Here is an 18,088-nt window from a genome sequence, read left to right as displayed (position 1 = left end):
TCTGTATCTTTTGTATTTCATTCTGCATTGGTGTTGGCTTTAACTTTCTCAGGTTTAACTTTCAGGAAGTCACTTCTATTTTATGGACCTCAGTTTCCATACCTGTGAAAAGGGGGGGTGCAGTGTTTGAATTAGCTTATCTTGAAGATTTTGTCTAGGAATTTTTGACAAAGTAATCACAATCATGTACTAATTGGAGAGGGCCAACAGGCCACCCATAGGTAATATTTTAACTGAGGCATGGGGTTCTTTAATAGATGTTGATAGATTGATCAGAGACAATGCTCCCACTCTTATATAACCCATTAGTGATTCCAATAATAATTTCTGACAAGAAGGATTGTGTCACTGAGTCTAGATGAGTACAATGCCCCCCAAATTTAGAGCATATAATGACTACTTCTTTTCCAGGTGTAGGGTCAACTGTACTTAATCTATAATGGAAATGTTTTCTAGGCTATATTCTATAGGCAGCTAGAGAGACTCTTCAAGTCTGTGTTTGGAATAGAATCTGTGCTTTGTGTAGACTTGCTAGTTTGAAATCAATCCTAATATCTGAAAGACCTCGGGAAATGAGGGCTTTCAGTCACTGAGTGTTCACCAACCAGTAGCAAAACTCCCCATATGCAACGAACACTTTCTTACAGGTGAGTAGGTTTAAGCCCTGTTGATGCACTAAATTAAGTATTGGAGCAGGCAGTGCCCCTTCCAGCTATAATCAGATGCATCCCACACATAAAAGCAAATCCAATAATCCCCAAAGCTCCCCATCTGCTTCCCTAAAGATGATGCCTTGGAAATGAGCAGGTCTTGGTGCCTGAGGGCCTCTGACATTTATCCTCTTGGTTCAATGCAAGGTGGTGGCCTGTGCTTTGCACATCCTGATCCAATTTGGTCCACTGCTGATTGAGTTATGTAGAGACTAAGTCAGATAAGGCACCACAAAAAGGAGAATTAAAACTTCAAAAAGAGACATAGGCGGCGCGTACAAAGAGAGAAGGGGGACTGAATGTGGTGGGGACTGAAGCAAAGGGCCTAATGGGAAAGTCTTTCGGGTAGGTTTGGGGACAGAACTCAGATGCCAGGACCTAAACAAGGATGGGATATTTCGAGAGGGCAGTATCTCTGTCAAAAGAAAAAACTTGGTAATCCCCATCTGGTTTTGTTATAAGGTGTACTTAAAAACTGACCCCTGGCAGGAGTTCATGATAGTGGATACCTTGGTATTGAAGTAAGTTTAGAAAAAGTAGGCTTTTCCATTTCAGGGCATTCCTGTTAGCTTTAGTAGAAATGTTTATCAATACCTCTTGTTTTTCCATCATTATCATTTCTGGATATATACACCTTCCCATCACCACTTGAAAATCAATTCTTGTGGTACCAAAGAAAAATAGTTAAGAAAAACAATTGGTAATGACCAGTTCTGGCAATTTATCCAACATTCTGCCCTGATTGTCTCTTGCCTGTCTGAAAAGAGGAGGGGCTATTTTTCATAATCTGTTTTCACAGAGTCTTCTTGGCTTTTCGATGAGGATTTGACTTCATTTTAGTTATCTTCTTACTCACACTGTTACCGTCATTGTGCTGTTGTGTATATTATTCTTTTGGTTCTGTTTCTTTCCACTATCATTTCATACCAATCTTTCTTTTGTTTCTCTGATTTTCTCATAGTCATCATTTCTTATCGCACAGCAATACTCTATTCCATTCATACATCATAGTTTATTCAGCCATTCTATAGTCAGTGAGTACTCATTTTGCTTTCAGGTTTTGCTACCACAAAAAGTGCTATTACAAATATGTTAGTATATATACAATCTTCCTCCTTCATCTTCTTCATTTTTGGAGTATATATCAATAGTGGTATCCCTCTGTCCAATGGTATGAGTAATTTAGTCACTTTTATCTCATAATTCTCTTTTTTTCTCTTCAACCCATTTGAATCCATCCATAATTCCACCAACAATATTATAGTGCATTGTTTTCCCACAGTTAACAAACAATAAACATTTATTAAGTGCCCATTATGTGCTAGTCATTGTGCTATACACTGGAAATAAAACAAAGGTATAAGTCATTCCCTGGCCTCAAAGACCTTGCAATTGCAGAGGGGAAGACAATAAAAGAAACTGAAAAGGAGGGGGAAGGTTATTCTGATGATGAGAGGCATGATAAAGTTCAGTAGTTAAGGAGGGAAGTTACCTGAAAAGGTGTGACTCTCAGAGCTGATTTCATCTTGCAGAATGATAAATTCTGAAGATCTACAATCTAGGAGGTTAGAAGGTTGGGAAATGGTGAGGTGAATTCTCTAAGTGCCTTCCTTAAGTGCCTTCCACAGATCCTGTAATGTTGACTGTTTCTAGTTTGGAGGTGGGTGGGCTCCTCTTTGCCAGTTTTTAGGATGTGGGTGAAATATCAAAGTTGCTTTAATTTGCATTTCTCTTTTAATTAGTTATTTAGAGAATGTTTTCATATGATCATTGGCAGTTAGCCATTCTTTTGAAACTTGTTTATATCCATTGACCATTTATAGAGCTTAGGTATTAGACTTTTGTAATATAAGGGTTTTTCCCACTAGACATTTTTTTCATATCTTCATTAATCTTGTTCATGTAAAAGCCTTTAAAATTTTATGTAGTTGACATTGTTTATTTTGCCTTTTATGACTGTCTCTCTCTTGTTTGGTTAAGATTTCTCCCCCTAGACATAGTTGTGAAAGGTAGCTCCTTCCATTATCCTGTAATTTTTATTATGATGTGACCATTTACATGCAGGTCACATATCCAGTTGGAGTTTATTATGTATGTGTTGTAAGATACTGATCCCATCTACTTTCCAGTTTTCCTTGTTGTATAAAGAATTCTTCCATCCATCCATCCATCCATCAACAAACATTTATCAAGCACCATTTATTCCAAGAATTGTGATCAGCCCTGGGGATATAAAGAATAAAAGTAGAAACAGCCCCTATTCTCAAAGAACTCTACCTGGGGGTGACATTGTGTGCATATATAGATATATGCAAAATAGATAACATGGTGATTTGAGGAGAAAGGTACTAGCATCTGGAGATTGTGTACAAGGTGATGGTTGAGCTAAATCTTAAAGGAAACTAGGAATTCTGGGAGATGTAGATGAGTAGGAAGCATATCCTAGGTCTATGAGACAATTTAGCACAAAGGCACTGAAGGTGGGTGATGGACAGTTTTATATGAAGAACAGAAGGAATGCCTTTTATTCATGGGAAACAATCACAAAAAGAATGTTAGGCATGATGAGGCTAGAAAGGTAGTTTGGAATCAGGTTGGGGAGAGCTTTAAATGCCAGGCAGAATATTTTATATTTGGTTCTAGAGGTAATGAAGAAACACTGGGATTTATTAAGCAGGGAAACAATATGGTCAGATTTATACTTTGGGAATATCACTTTCAAAGCAGTGTGCAGATTATATTTGAGTGGGGAGAAAATTGAGGCAGGGACACCAGTTAGAAAACTATTATTAGAGCCCAGGTGAAAGGTGGTAAGGGCTTGAACTAGAGTGGTGGTTGTGAGAGGAGAGAATGGGATGGATATGAGAGACATTGCAGAGGTGGGAATGATGATGTTTGGCAACTGTGAATCAAATCAACTCTTCATAATATTTGGGGTGAGTCAAGGATGATACCAAGCCTGTTGATACTTTTCCCTAGCAATGTATATTCTTTGATTTATCAAACCTGGGCTGCATTTTTTTTAAACTACTCTTCTCATTCATCTAATCTGTTCCACTGACAAACTTTTCTATTTTTTAAAACCAGTACTAAATAGTTTCTTTTTTTGTATTCTAAACTTGATAAAAAAAAAAAAACAAAAGGCATGAACATTTCTATCTACAAAAGAGAACAGGAAAAAATAGGATTGCATATGAACTGCAAATCTCCATTCTGTATCAAATCATTTTGATGATTTATCTCTGCTAAGCTTTAAGTGAGACACACAGCATCTATTGGGCTCAATGTCAGTTATGTAAAGTGGGGGCTGGGATTTAGGATTTGCTGTGATTTCTATGGGATTATGAGACTGTTAAAAATACCAATTTTAGTTCTTCCTAGCAAAGGAAAAGAGATATAATGGCTATTAAAGTTAATTAATTCAATGATTTGGACCACAATCTCCTATTCTTCCATCTTTTCCTCTGACTCACTCTTCTTAGACCTATTTCTTGTCCTCACCATAATTTACTATCAATCCAGACCTCACTGTTCTCTTGTTTCATCAGCCCTGCTCTGGCCCCACTTTCCTAAGTGATGGAGATAATGAGTTCTGTTTTTAGGCATAATAAAATTGAGATGCTTATGGGACATTTAGGTGGAGACGTCTAGCAAGTTGTTGCGTACACAATACTAGAGCTTCAGAGAGAAGAAAGATCTCAAAAATACATTTTAAAAAGATCTGCCTAGAGTTTATAGTCTAACCTAGAATAATCTAATTTAACAATTTAATTGATACTGTAACCTAGAATAGAATCTGACAAGATAACTAAGGGAGAGGGTATATAGGATAGAAAGGGAAATGAAGGCAAGGGAAGAAGGCCTAGGTCAGAGAATTAGGAGACATCCATAGTTGGGGTCAAGACCTGTGTAATGATCAAAAAAAAGGAGATTAAAGAGCGGTCTGATAGACAGGATGAGAATCAAAAGAGAAAGCTGACATAAAAGCCAAGGGAGGAGAGAATTTACAGAAGAAATCTGTAATCTTTACATCTCTCAACTCTACTTTTGACTCTCCAGACATCCACCATGTACCAACAGCCTTCTCACCCTGGAAGATCCCTCCATCCCTGTGGTCCCTTTCTTTGACTTGTCAGATACTCCTGGAATCCCCACTTTAATTAAGCACCCAGGTCAACTGTGTTCATTCCTTCACTACTCTCCTGGCTCCCCTTCTGATTCTTCTGAATTTCTTTCTCCCTTGTGCCCCAACATGGTTACTTTATTCTCTTCCTTGACCTACCCACCACTTTTCAGCTTCTTTTTATGTATTATCTTCTTTCCTTAGAATGTGAATTTCTCGAGGGTGTGGGCTGTCTTTCTTTATTATTTTTTTTATTCTCAAACCTTAGCACAATGCCTGGCACATAGTAAGTACTTAATATTTGTTGACTTTTTGGTCAATGTTAAGAGCTGCAGAAATCAAGAAGGATGGGGGCGGCCAGGTAGCACAGCGAGTAAGAGCACCGGCTCCAGTGTTGGGATGACCTAGTTATCGAATCTGGGCTCTGACACTTAGCACCACACCCAGGAATAACTGGCCGTGTAACCTTGAGCAAGTTACTTAATCCCGATTGCTCATAAAAAAAAAAAAAAGAAAGCAAGAAGGATGAAGACTGAGAGAAGGCCACCAGATTTAAGAATGAAGAAATCACTGATAACATAGGAGAAGGCAATTCCAGTTGAATAGTGAAGTTGTAACCTAATTGCATAGGTTTCAGAAGTTAGTGAGAAGTGAAAAAGTGTAGATATTGAATGTAAATGGATTTGTCTAAGAGTTTGGCCATTAAAGGGAGAAGAGATATGGGACCATAGCTTGAGGGAGTAGAAGAGCGAGGTAAGTATTTGTTTTTGCCATCATTTTTGTTTTGTGGCTCTGAGTGACCTGAACATGTTTCCAGGCAGTCAAGAAGGAGTCAGTAGATACATGGTGGGGGGAGGGGGTTGAAAATGAAGGAAGAGGGAGGACAGAGAGAGAAAGAGAGAGAGAAAATGATTAAAGGGACAAACTCCCAGTAGACACAGGAGTGAAGAGGACTGAGGACTCAAGGTTGGCCTTGGCAAAGAGAAAAGCTACCTCTTTGTTAAGGACTGGAGAAATGAAGGAGAAAATGGAGAGGTATAACATAGAAGGATTTTGTCCCAAGACTCTATTCATAATCACTGTGACATCCATGACCATAACAACCCTCCCAGGCTACCACTCTCCTATTTGAATTGTCTTCCCCTGTTAGAATATAAGCAGAGATTGCCTTGCTTTTGTATTTATATCCCCAGTGCTTAGGATAGTGTCTGGCATATAGTGAATGCTTAATAAGTACTTTTTCATTCATTCATCCATTTATCCATTCATAAAGTAGAAGAGATGAAGAACTTCATGACAGATGACCTTTATTTTCTTAGGAAAGTAGGAGGCAAATTCTTCTGGCAGGAGAGAATGGGGAGGAGATGGCATAGGAAGCTTGACAGATAAAATGTTTAGCACAGACCCAGCAGGGAATGAGATTAATTCTCTATCATGGAAGAATAAAAGAATTGCCTTACAAGAATAAGGGCCCAGTTGAGTTTAATTAGCATATTCATAATGAAACCAATCTTTCTTGAGTGGAGTTCAGTAGCCCATGAGTAAGGGTTGAGAAGGAATGTCATGGGAGTAACCCCACTATTCTGGTAAATGTTTAACAACCAGCTCTCTGGTTGGGGGTAATGTAAGCATGACACACTTTTATATTTAATCTGAATTATTAACATTTTCTCCATCACTTTTTGAAGTCTAGATGATTGTTAAAATAGTCAATCAAGTGCTGATTTTTAGCTTTTGCTGATTTCGGAGGTGTAAATGCTGAGACTGGAAGTTTAAAGAGAGCCAGTATTAGCTGGTTCCAGCACACCACTGGGAGTAACCTGATGTTAGGGCCTGGAAAGACATGATCAAAGAGAAAAAGAGGAAGATGATAATAATAGTAATAGCACGCAGAGCACATGACACTTCTGGGTTTGCAGAATGCTTTACAAACGATAGCTCCTTTGAGCCCTGCAGTTTTCATATTAGGAAACAGTGTGAGAAGATGAGTACTTGCCCATGGTCACAAAGCTAGTACGTGTTGGGGGAAGCTTGTAGTCCAGGGCCTCCTGAATCCTTGGACAGCTCCTCTCCACTATACTACATTGCTGGGGAGAGGGCAGTTTCTACTTGAACTTGACATCTCCATTTGAATGTCCCATAAGCACCTCAAATTCAATACATCTAAAACAGAATTCATTATCTTCCCCTCAACACACGCACAACCCACAAAAAAACCAACCCCAAAAACCTTGATCTTATTCCAAACTTTCTTATTTCTGTTAAAGGCACAACCATTTGTTTAATCACTCTGGTTTTCAGTCACCCTTGAATTGTCATTTTCTCTCATCTTCCTTACACCCTTTCCATAGATAGTCAATTGTGCTAATTCTACCCCTTCAGTGTCTTTTGTATCTGTTCCTTTTCCCCTTCCCACATAGTGACTCATAAACGCTCATCATCTCTTACCTGGTTTGTTGTAAAAGCCTTCTGATTGTTCCCACTTCCATTCTCACCTCTCCAATTCATCTTCTTCCACAGAGCTGACAAAATAATTTTCCTTCCTTAAGCAGAACTCTGACCATGGTACTCCCTACTCAAGAATATTCAGCAACTCCCTATTTCTTCTAAGAAAAAATAAAAACTCTCATGTAATTTGAAGTCATTTAGAGTCTGATTTGAGCCTCCTTTTCAGGACAATTTCATATTACTTCCTTTCACCCATTCTCTTTTAATAAAAGTTTGAGAACTGACTGGCATGCTGGGACTTGTAGTACAGAGCAACAAGCATTTCTCTCAACCTTCAGGGTGAGTTGGGACTACTATCATCTTTGAGCCAGAAGGCAGACTTGAGTCACAGTAAGGAGTCCTTAAAGGGATACACAGTTTGTGAGAGCCAATGGAGAAAATGGAGCAGGAACTACAAGAGCTAAGAAGTAGCAACAGTCATGGGAAGATTTCCCAGGCCTACTCTGGACTTAATGAGATGAGATATAAAGAATCAGAGGTGCAGGGGCACCAGGTGAAAATAGAAGCTGAGAAGAGGGTGGGACTGAGGCTTGCCATTAGGCTCTAAAAGCATCTCAGAATAAAGGACTGAACAGAAACTATTGGTGCAGGATGCACCCTACAAAGGCGTACTTCTTACCCTCCCAGTGTTCCACTTGCTTCTCTTACCTAAACATTTCCTGTATCTTCATATTGGTTTTGAATGGAGAGGCCAAAATTTAGCTAAAGACAGACAAAATTTTTAATTGGTAGCGAGAGCTAAGTCACTGTTTGAATATTAGGAATTTTCCTAATGGGACCTCCCAGATATTGTGATATATTAAATTTTTTTCTTCTGACATAAACTCCATACAATGCCCCTAGGATAAAAAGAAAGTGAAATGTTATCAGCCAGGTAGAGCAGTGGATAGAGCACTGGGCTTGGAATCAGGAAGATGAGTTCAAATCTTCCCAAGTTCAAATCTGGCCTCAGACACTTATTAGCTATGTGACCCTGGGCAAGTTACTTAACACTGTTTGCCTTAGTTTCCTCATTTGTAAATGAGCTAAAGAAGAAAGTAGCAAACCACTTCAGTATTTTTGCCAAGAAAACCTCAAATGGGGTCATGAAGAGTTGGACACAACTGAACAACAAAAGTTTCCTTTTTAGTGTGATCACAAAGCATACCCTTCTGGCCTGAGATAGGAAGTTTTTGAGCAGCACAGGATTTGAAGGCTGTCTTCTAATGATTCTCTAAACATCTCTATTCATTTCTCCTCTTAAAGCAATGTTTCTTTGCAACTTCCTCACCCTTGGTTCTGCCCTTTGGACCAAACAGAACAAAGCTAATCCCTCTTCCATAAGCCAGTTCTTCAAAAACTTGAACACTTATAGCCCTTGAGTCCTCTCTTCTTCACAAACAAATATGGCCAGTTCCTTCTGTTGATCCTCATGACTGGGATTCAAGGCTCTTCACCATCCTGGTTGCTTTCCACTTGATGCTCTCTAGCTTATCAATGTCCTCCTTAGACTGTGGTGACCAGAACTGCACATAAGACTCCAGATGTCGTCTGAGCAGGGCAGAGGACAGAGAGACAAACATGTCTTTTTTTCTTGGGTGCTATGTCTCTGTTAATGTAGTTCACAATTGCATTAGCTTCTGGAGCTGCTGCGTCATACTGGTGACTCATTAAACTTGAAGTCCATTAAATTCTCAAAATGTTTTTTACAGACAAACTGCTGTCTAATCATGCCTCTACTATTCTATGCTTTTGTGGTTGATTTTTAGAGCTCAATTTTACATTTATCCTCATTGAATTTCATCTTATTAGACTAGGATCTAGCCCGTCAAGATGCTAGAGCCTGCCTCCATCATTCAATGCATTCACTATCCCTCTCAGGCTTATGCCACCTGCAAATTTGATGCACATCTCTTCCATGCCTTTATTCAAGTCATTGATGGAAATATGAAACTGGCAGGGTCAAGCACAGACTCCTGGGATATTTCACCAGAGACATCCTGCCAAACTGTCATTGAACTATTCACAAGTACTATCCAGCTCAGGGTATTATCACCTATCTATATGTAATTCTTTTTTCATGTGAGAATAGCATGAGATATTTTATCAAATATGATAAAATTTACCAAGATCTAGGGAAACATTGTGTGTAGCATTCCTCTAATCATTGGTTTAGTAACCCTATCAAAAAACCAAAATAAGATGAGTCCTGCGTGAACTGTCCCTGACAAATTCATACTGGCTCTTTGTGATCAGTATCTTCTTTGCTAGGTATTCTCCGACCATTTCTATAATGATCCAGGATTTTCTCTGGAACTCTGTATAGTGGATAGGGCACTAGATTGGAATCAGAAAGACCTGGATTCTACTTCAGACATTTATTAACTGTGTGACCCATGGCAAGTGACAAACTCTCTGGGCCTCAGTTTCCTCATCTGTAAAATGAAGGGGTTGGATTTGGGAATCTCAAAAGTCTTTCCAGCTCTAAATTATCCTATGATCTTACTACCTGTAGCTCAAAAACTGATTTTTGGGGGCAAAGCTTTCCATAGGGAAATGTAAAATGTTGTGATGGAAAGAACATCAGAAAGAGACTAGCAGATTTGGGCTCTTCCACGCTAGATTCTGGCCAAGTCATGCCGTCTCTTCTGTGCACTTCTGTGCCTTGCCCTGCCTTGCCTTCTTTCCCCTTCCTTTCCCTTTCTTCTCTAATGTCCTAATAGTCAGAGTCCAATGCAGCTCTCATGTTCTATACTTTTGACTTGTAGCATTTTCTTCTCTTCCTCCCACTTTTAAGGACCTGTAACACTCTGCTTCTATGGACCATAGTCCAACCATTTCTTTCCTAACCAGCTCACACCAACCCTGGACTGATGCTAACTCAGCAGAGAAAGGCATAGATAAAAAGAAAATAATATAGAGTAATTTGGGTATTAAAGTTCTTTTCCTTTTTTCCCTGACTCTGAATTTTTTTTCTTCCTTCAAAATTTGTTGCCTCTTTTTATGAAACTGCTTAGGAGAGCAGAGACAGGGACCATGCAGGAAGCAGAGAATATCAATTGGACATGGGTTGAAAGCATCCTTGCTGGATATTGGACCTTATATGGAGGCATCTCCCAGGAAGCCTGTTCTGCATATCAATGTGCTCTCCAGATGTTGTCCCCAAAACTTGTCTAATCCATCTTCCTGTTCTTGGCTGAGGCATTAACTTTACTAAGAAAATGACTCTTCAGTCAGTCTGGCTTGTGCCTCAGTTATGTAAAAATGAGACATCTTCTCCAAGAACTAAAAAGAAAGCAAGGATAGAAGCAGTGATGATAGAGGAACTTTGCCCACCAGATAACTGAATTAGTGTGTACTTTGCAGTGAGAGCATGGAGTTAAAATGGAACTCAATGCAAAAGGTTTCTAACTTGTGGAATTCACACCTGTAGGAAGGCAGGGTATGCTATTGATTTGCTATAGATAGAAATCAATGGCTTCCATACCTGACTGGGATGGTGGCAACTTACTCTCCAGTTCCCAGCTTCTGGTTTGAGATAAGAATTCTGGGCTACAGTTTCTTCAGCTGAATGACATTCAGAAACAAAAATTCCTGCTTGACCAAGCACATTCCTTTTTTATCACACATAAGGCATGCTTGGAACCTATGAAGAAAACTCTAATTTTTCATCTGAAGCAGTACAAAAAAATGCTATACTATATGATGTTGGGTCAGTCCTTTTTTCCTTTCTAGGCCTCAGTTTCCATCCCTGTAAAATGAGGAGGTTGGACTGCCTAAGGTCCAATTCTTGTAATTCAAGTGTCAATGATAATGTAGAAGAATGAAGGAGACAAATTGAAACTGAAGGTTAAACATGCCTGTAGGCAGTGATATGATGGACTACTGGTATGGAAGGAAACATCTATTTTCAGACATGGACTGTCTATCCAACACTTAACACAATGCCTAGCACATAGTAGGCACTCAGTACGTTTGTTGATTGATATGTTGATTTTGTCTGACTACACCTATTTTTGTGAAACAGCCTAGCTTAGCAAACAGTCCACTGCACTTTGAGTCAGGAAGTCTGCATTCAAGTTCCACTTTGCATACTTGCCCAATGACCCTGGTCATCATTTAACCCCTCTGGGCCTCAGTTTCCTCATCTACAAAATGAGGGAGTTGGATTCAGTAGCCTTTAAGGTCCCTCCCAGCTCACTCTATGATTTTATGCATACTGGTTATAAGGGAGAGTTTTATTTGGTAGTGGATATCAATAGAGAATCTTTGGGAGGTGAAAGTGATGTCTTAAAAAGCCTTAATTAAACATTAAAAAAAAAAACCCGAATGGGCAGATAATCCAAAACATATAATAAAAATAAGTTCTACTCTCCTTCTTAAAAAAGAAAAAAAATTATCTATATGATTTACATTGTACAATTTTGTTTCTCGTTTAATTAAAAAAAATTCCTCCTAATTATGTTTTATTTAGCCTGAACTCAAAATTAGCTTGTATTCCCTGAGCACATACAAACTGTCAGCAGGTGTTGGTGGCAAGGGATTAACAATTTAGTCATCATCATCAGCCAGAAGCAGCTGTGTTAAGAACTGCTGGACACATTGAATTAAATAGAACTATATGAGGAATGTACAATATATGGAATATTGTTCAAAGCTGGGCACCTCCCTAAGGAAGAAGGATATAGCAAAGGTGACCAGGAAGGTGAAGGGACTCAAGACATTGTTATATGAGAACCAATTAAAGACTGGATTTGTTTAGCCTAATGAAGACGGGGTAGCTAGGTAGGTAGGGGCAGGTGGGTCACTTCTCAAGATATCTTCAGGGATGGCATGTAGAGGAAAGAAATAGACTTATTTTGCTCAGTCCAAGGGAGCAGCACTAGGTAGACAAAAGTTACTAGGGGCAGATTTTTGGTTGAATAGAAGAAAAACTTTTCTAACCATTAGAGATGTCTAAAAATGGAATGGGTTGCTTCAGGGGAATTCATTACTTTCCATTGCTAGAGGTCCTTAGCAGAGACAGGGTGATCTGTCTGAAATGTTTTAGAGGCAATGATTGCTTCAAGTAGGGGCTGGATAAGATGAACTCTGAGGTTCTTTTCAATTCAATTATGATTCTAGAACTTCCTTAGAGTTTTGGAGTTATTTCCTCCACCATCCTTCCTGACATTCCCCAAGTGACCTTTTCCCTATACCTCATTACAGTGTAGAAGGAATACAAGTCCTCAAGGGCTATGCCGGTGAAACTCAAACTCTGGGAAGTCCTAGAAAATTGGGGAAGCTATGTACAAATGTGGACCCAGCAATAACTCTTGACTTAGGGCCAGCCTAGAAACAATTATGGAGAATTGACCAGAAGATTGGCCATCAGATGATGGACTTAAATTCATTCATTTGTTTACTTATTTATTGCAATAGAAGCTCATGAAATGGGTCCACTAGGGGTGGCTAGGTGGCGCAGTGAATACAGCACCGGCCCTGGAGCCAGGAGGACCTGAGTTCAAATCCAGCCTCAGACATTTAACACTTACTAGCCATGTGACCTCGGGCAAATCACTTAACTCCAATTGCCCTCCAAAAAGCAAAAAAAAAAAGAAAAGAAATGGTCCACTAAGTCATGGAGGGGGTATAGTCTATACCTGTGGAGAGAGAACCCACACTAGGATCAATAATTACAAATCTATTAGAACTGGAACAGATTCAAGATGTCATTTAGCCCAACCTTTTTCTCCCCTTCCCCAATCCTGCCACTGACTCCCATTTTATAGATGAGAAAACTGAGCCCAGAGAATAAATGAAAGACTAAGACTGAAAAAAATTAATTTAAGTATTGAAGAAGCTTTGTCCTATCCCTGGCTACTGTTTGCAAATAGATATGGATAAGAACTAGTCCCAAACAAGCTGCCAAGTGGGTAACATGTATGAAGAAAAATGAAAATTCATTACACTTGGTACTTGGGTCAGGACACAGATTTAATTCAATAGGTGTTTATTAAATGCCCACTATATGTAAGATTTTGTGCTAGATGCTAAGGATAAAAAGACAAAATAATATTCATTTATTTAACAGGCATTTATTAAATGCCTACTGTGTACAAGACATTGTTTCAGGGGACAAAATGATATTCATTTAATAAACATCAGTGTCTATTATATGTGAAGTGCTGTGCTAGGCCCTCAGAGATAGAAAGACAAAAACCAAAAAAATCAAACCCTCCCCCAGACAGTTCTTGCCTTTAAGGAACTTACATCCTACTGACAGTCAGGGGGTATAGTTGTCTACAGATAAATATAAATCAAGGTTGAGAATGATGTTGTAAAAGGAGAACTCTAGATAAGAATGTTTTAGAAAAATCTGAGAAGGGAGAGATGGCTTTTAGCTAGAGGGATTGATTGAAGTAGACCATTTTAGCTGAGTTTTGTTGAAGAGAAGGATTGTGCAACGTAGAAACGAAAAGGGAATGCATCTGAGGGACAGGGAATGACCCGTGTAAGTGCATGGAAGGAAGAGATAGCTTATTTGGTCCAGGTAACTGCTGTAATATCCTAACCCATAATACATCAGGGCTCAGCTCAGCACTTAGTTGCTTTCACCCTCGGGATGGTTTTGCAACAGTCCAACAAGTAAGTATTGTAGACATAGTCTGGGTCTTGCATTCAGATGGTTATAGGAGCAAAATTAAATATGTAAAAGAAATTGGAGTCAAAGAAGAGATTAAAAAAGAGAGAGAAACTAGGAAAGCAAAAGGGCCCTGACATAGCCTATTAAAATATTAAAGTTGATTTTAAATGAGGTTTCCCCTCCCCCACAAAGTCTCTTGCTTAGTAGAATTGAAAACAGTGTTTGCTTTTAGATATTGCAACTGCCAGACGGGCCTAGCTCTGCTGTCTTTGAAAGTAATATTCACTGAAATATGGACTGAAATAGAGAACTGGGCTTTGAGGGCAGAAGAAGGGAAGCTGGGGGATTTTGGGGGCTGCTGGTTTTCCCCAGCTGTGCTTCGACGTCAGCGAAATGGATATGGCTTTGAGCTTGAAAGGTCAGGGGGAGGTTGGTATCAAGAACACAGCTTGGTGAGCATGGCACTTTGGCGTATACTGATGGGTGCTTTGGAAAGACCAGGGGTCCGAATTGGAACCAGCAAGGTCAGTAACAGCTACTTAATACTATTATTTAGACCCATAGGTTCAGACCTTGCTTCTTTAAAAATGTAGAAACCAAAATCCAGCAAGGATGTCTAATTAGCTCACTCTTCTAATATCCTCTATCTTTTGGGCCACTGGGGTGTTCCCCTCCCCTCCTTCATTATGTACATTTTAGGATTTGATGCAGTCATTTTTTAAATTCCATTCACTCCTTAGGGCATTCATTCAATAAAAATTTATTAAGTGCCTGGTTTCAAATCAAAGGCAAGCTTTGTCCTATGCCTGGCTGCTGGTTGCAAATAGGTCTGGATAAGAATTAGTCCCAATCAGGTTACCAAGTGGGTGACAAATGAGAATTCACCACATTTGGCAAACCTCGCAGCCTCAGTTTCCCCATTTGTAAAATGAGAATATTGGACCAGATCGCCTCTAAGGTCCCTTTCAGCTTTAAACCTATGATCCCATGGCCTTTTACATACAATGCATTGTCCTGGGCACTGGAAATGTTACCAAGTTTAATAAACCATTTTCCTCAGTCCAGTCCTGCATCTGGGAGGGGTGGGGATGGGGTGCTTCCCTCTATCCATTTTTCTAAAGAACTTGGAAATCAGCTGAATCATTCTACTCATGCCTCCAGCTACCTAACACTTGCAGGGAAGGAAGGCTGTGATCCATAGTCCAGAAGGGAAATGGGAGAAAGGCAAGCAGGGCTGGGGTACCTGCTGAAGCTGATCATGGCCAGAGTGGGATGAGGGTGTGTTTGTTGCCTTCTCTCCTAGATCCTCATTTCTCTTGTTGCTAAAGAGTCAGACAAAGAAAGCTGAAGGCATAACGGAGGGCTGAGCTCTGCTGCTGCTAGGGAATGTGCATCTCTTGTTTTCTAGCTGGAGTGAAGTGGGCAGGCTCTGGGCCTGATTGGGCAGCTAACAAGTGCTTGTGTGTTGTTGGTACACAGCAAATATTATGATTAAGGTTGTGATTGTTAACCACGAGCAACCACGCTACCATTTTCTCTTTTGGGGGAGTAAATGAACAATGCACATCGTTTCCAACAGCGTCAGGCAGCATTCCACATGCATTTTTTAAAAGAGCCCTGGATAAAAGGAAATAAAACATTGAACAAAAGGCAGCAGCTTTCTCTTATGTATGGCACAACCTTATTTAGGAATTTTCCCCCTTACTTAGTACCCGTTCCAGTCCAATCGGCCTACTGTGACTTGGTGTTGCTTTTGCTCGCTTTGGTTCCCCCCATCTCCCCCACCACATCTGGTATATACTCCTTCCTCACCTTTTCCTCCCTGGGTCCCTAGCTTCCTTCAAAACATCAGTTGGGTACCATGTCCCATGGGAGGCCTTTCTTTATCCCTTCAGTTATTAGCACTGTCTTTCCCTTTTTATTCTTTTAAATAATATTTTTATTTAATTTAATATTGTTTAATATTTATTTATATTAAATAAATAATAATATCTTATTTTTCCTCGATTATGCATAAAGATAATTTACATAATTATACATAAAGATAATTCTAACATTCATTTTTAAAAATCCTTTCCTTTTTATTTAAAAAAATCTACTGCTGTCTTTTGTTTCAGATCTAAAATCGTTTCAAGATACAGTCCTCTCTTCCCTCTTGAAATAACCTTGTATTTACTTGTCTGTATATAAATTGTACCCTACCAATGAAATGTAAGCTCAGTGAGGTCACAAACTCTTTTTTATTTTGTCTTTGTATCCCCAGAACCTGGGACAGTATCCAGAACACAGTAGACACTTGCTAAATGTTTATTGACTTGAGTTGGAATGGATCAAGCCCCTTCAGTGTGTGCTGGAGCTGACTTGATTTGTATCATGAGCCTGATAGTTAAATGTTCAGCGTGAGCCTTTACAACTCAGAAATTGCAAATGCTACAAATTGATTGGTTTGTTAATTGTCTAGACTGAAGAAAGTCACAGAGAAAATGCAGATTAAACTTTAAAGTGTATTTAGGGTGCATATATATATATATATATATATATATATATATTCCCCTCCCCTCCCCGGAGAGTCGGTTATTAAATATTCATTTACACAATGTTGACAAGGCACAGATTAATCAATTGATCAATTAATCAACAAGGATTTGTTAAATATTTGCTATGTGCCAGGCACTGTGCTAGGCACAGGGGATACAAAGAAAGCAAAAACACAAAAAACATTCCCTTTTAGCATTAGGCTATCCTAGACATTAGTTACAAATACCTTAGGTGCTCTCCTTTCTTGGTCTATTGTTAACTTCCTTGAGTTAAATCCATATGATAAGGGTCTTTGGGCTACTTTAGAGTGTTTTAATAAATCATTAACATAAAAAATTATTAAATTTCTGTTTACCTCAGATTGTACTATATGCTAACGTATAAGATGAAACCAATCCAGTATCATGTTAGACAAATTTAGGAATGGATAGTGATTTTTTATAGGATGTTGGCTGGCTAGGTTGTTGTTGTTCAGTTGAATCCAACTCTTCATGACCCTGTTTGTGGGTATGTTGGCAGAGTGGTTTGCCATTTTCTTCTCCAATAGATGAGCAACTGAGGCAAATAGGGTTAAGGGACTTGCCCAAGGTCACACAGCCAGTAAGTGTCTGAGGCTAGATTTGAACCCAGGTCTTTTTGACTACAGGCCCAGCGCTCTATCCACTGTGCCACCTAGTTGCCCCGCTGGCTAGATTAGAAGTTTGATTCCTAGGCTCCATTGTGTTGCTGCAGGTAGCAACATTCTGCTCCATCCTCCAAAACTGATCAATTCACTTAAATGGGTGGCTACTGATTTCAAGTAGAATCAGTTGAGAAAATGTGGAATAACTTAGTGCAGTCCATTCCTGTTATTGGATTCATGACTTTAAAGCCGTGCTTTACACATGGTAAGTTTGTCATGCCATTTACATGCTTTCAACAATTATCTACTGGATATTTACCACATGCAACATATTGGGGCACAAGATGCCAAAATAAAGAAGGCACAATTACAACCTTCAAAGTTTAATAGAGGTACAAAGATGGCCCCCAGATAAATAAACAAATTTGGGACATAAAAAGTATGAATAAGCACTTGGTTTTGAAGATGTCAGATTAAGAAGGAAGCTTTGGTTGTGGTCATCAACCCACCTCAAAAGCCTATTTAATTTTTGGGGAAAGTTCAATTGGGGAAACTTGCCTCTGTCCTCACAAAGGATCCAATGAGTCACTAACACAGAAGGGAGAGAAGTGCAAAATTAGCTGTTGTCTAATTCTGAGACTAGTAATTTTGTCACAACATAAAGTAATTTCAAGAGGGGGAAGGTGAATCTATCCAGAAATGACTTTTAATGTAAAAAAACCCCTACACTAATAAAATCTATTTTTAAACAAGAGAGAAAATGTTAACGACCAGGGAGATCAGCAAAGACCTCACAAGCTCTCCTTTGAAGGAAGCTAAGGGTTCTATGACGCAGTAGTGAAGAGAGATTGAATTCCAGATATGGGGGACCCATTTGTGTAAAAGACGCTAGCTAACTTCTGTACCTCTTTCCCTTTGTTCTCTCTCTCTCTCTCTCTCTCTCTCTCTCTCTCTCTCTCTCTCTCTCTCTCTCTCTCTCTCTC

Source organism: Petaurus breviceps, unplaced genomic scaffold (assembly GCF_028583685.1).
Source record: "Petaurus breviceps papuanus isolate PSGF00001 unplaced genomic scaffold, PetGlider_PUasm1.0 90779, whole genome shotgun sequence".
NCBI classification, from domain to species: Eukaryota; Metazoa; Chordata; class Mammalia; order Diprotodontia; family Petauridae; genus Petaurus; species Petaurus breviceps.
Note: the sequence above shows the minus strand (reverse complement) of the source record.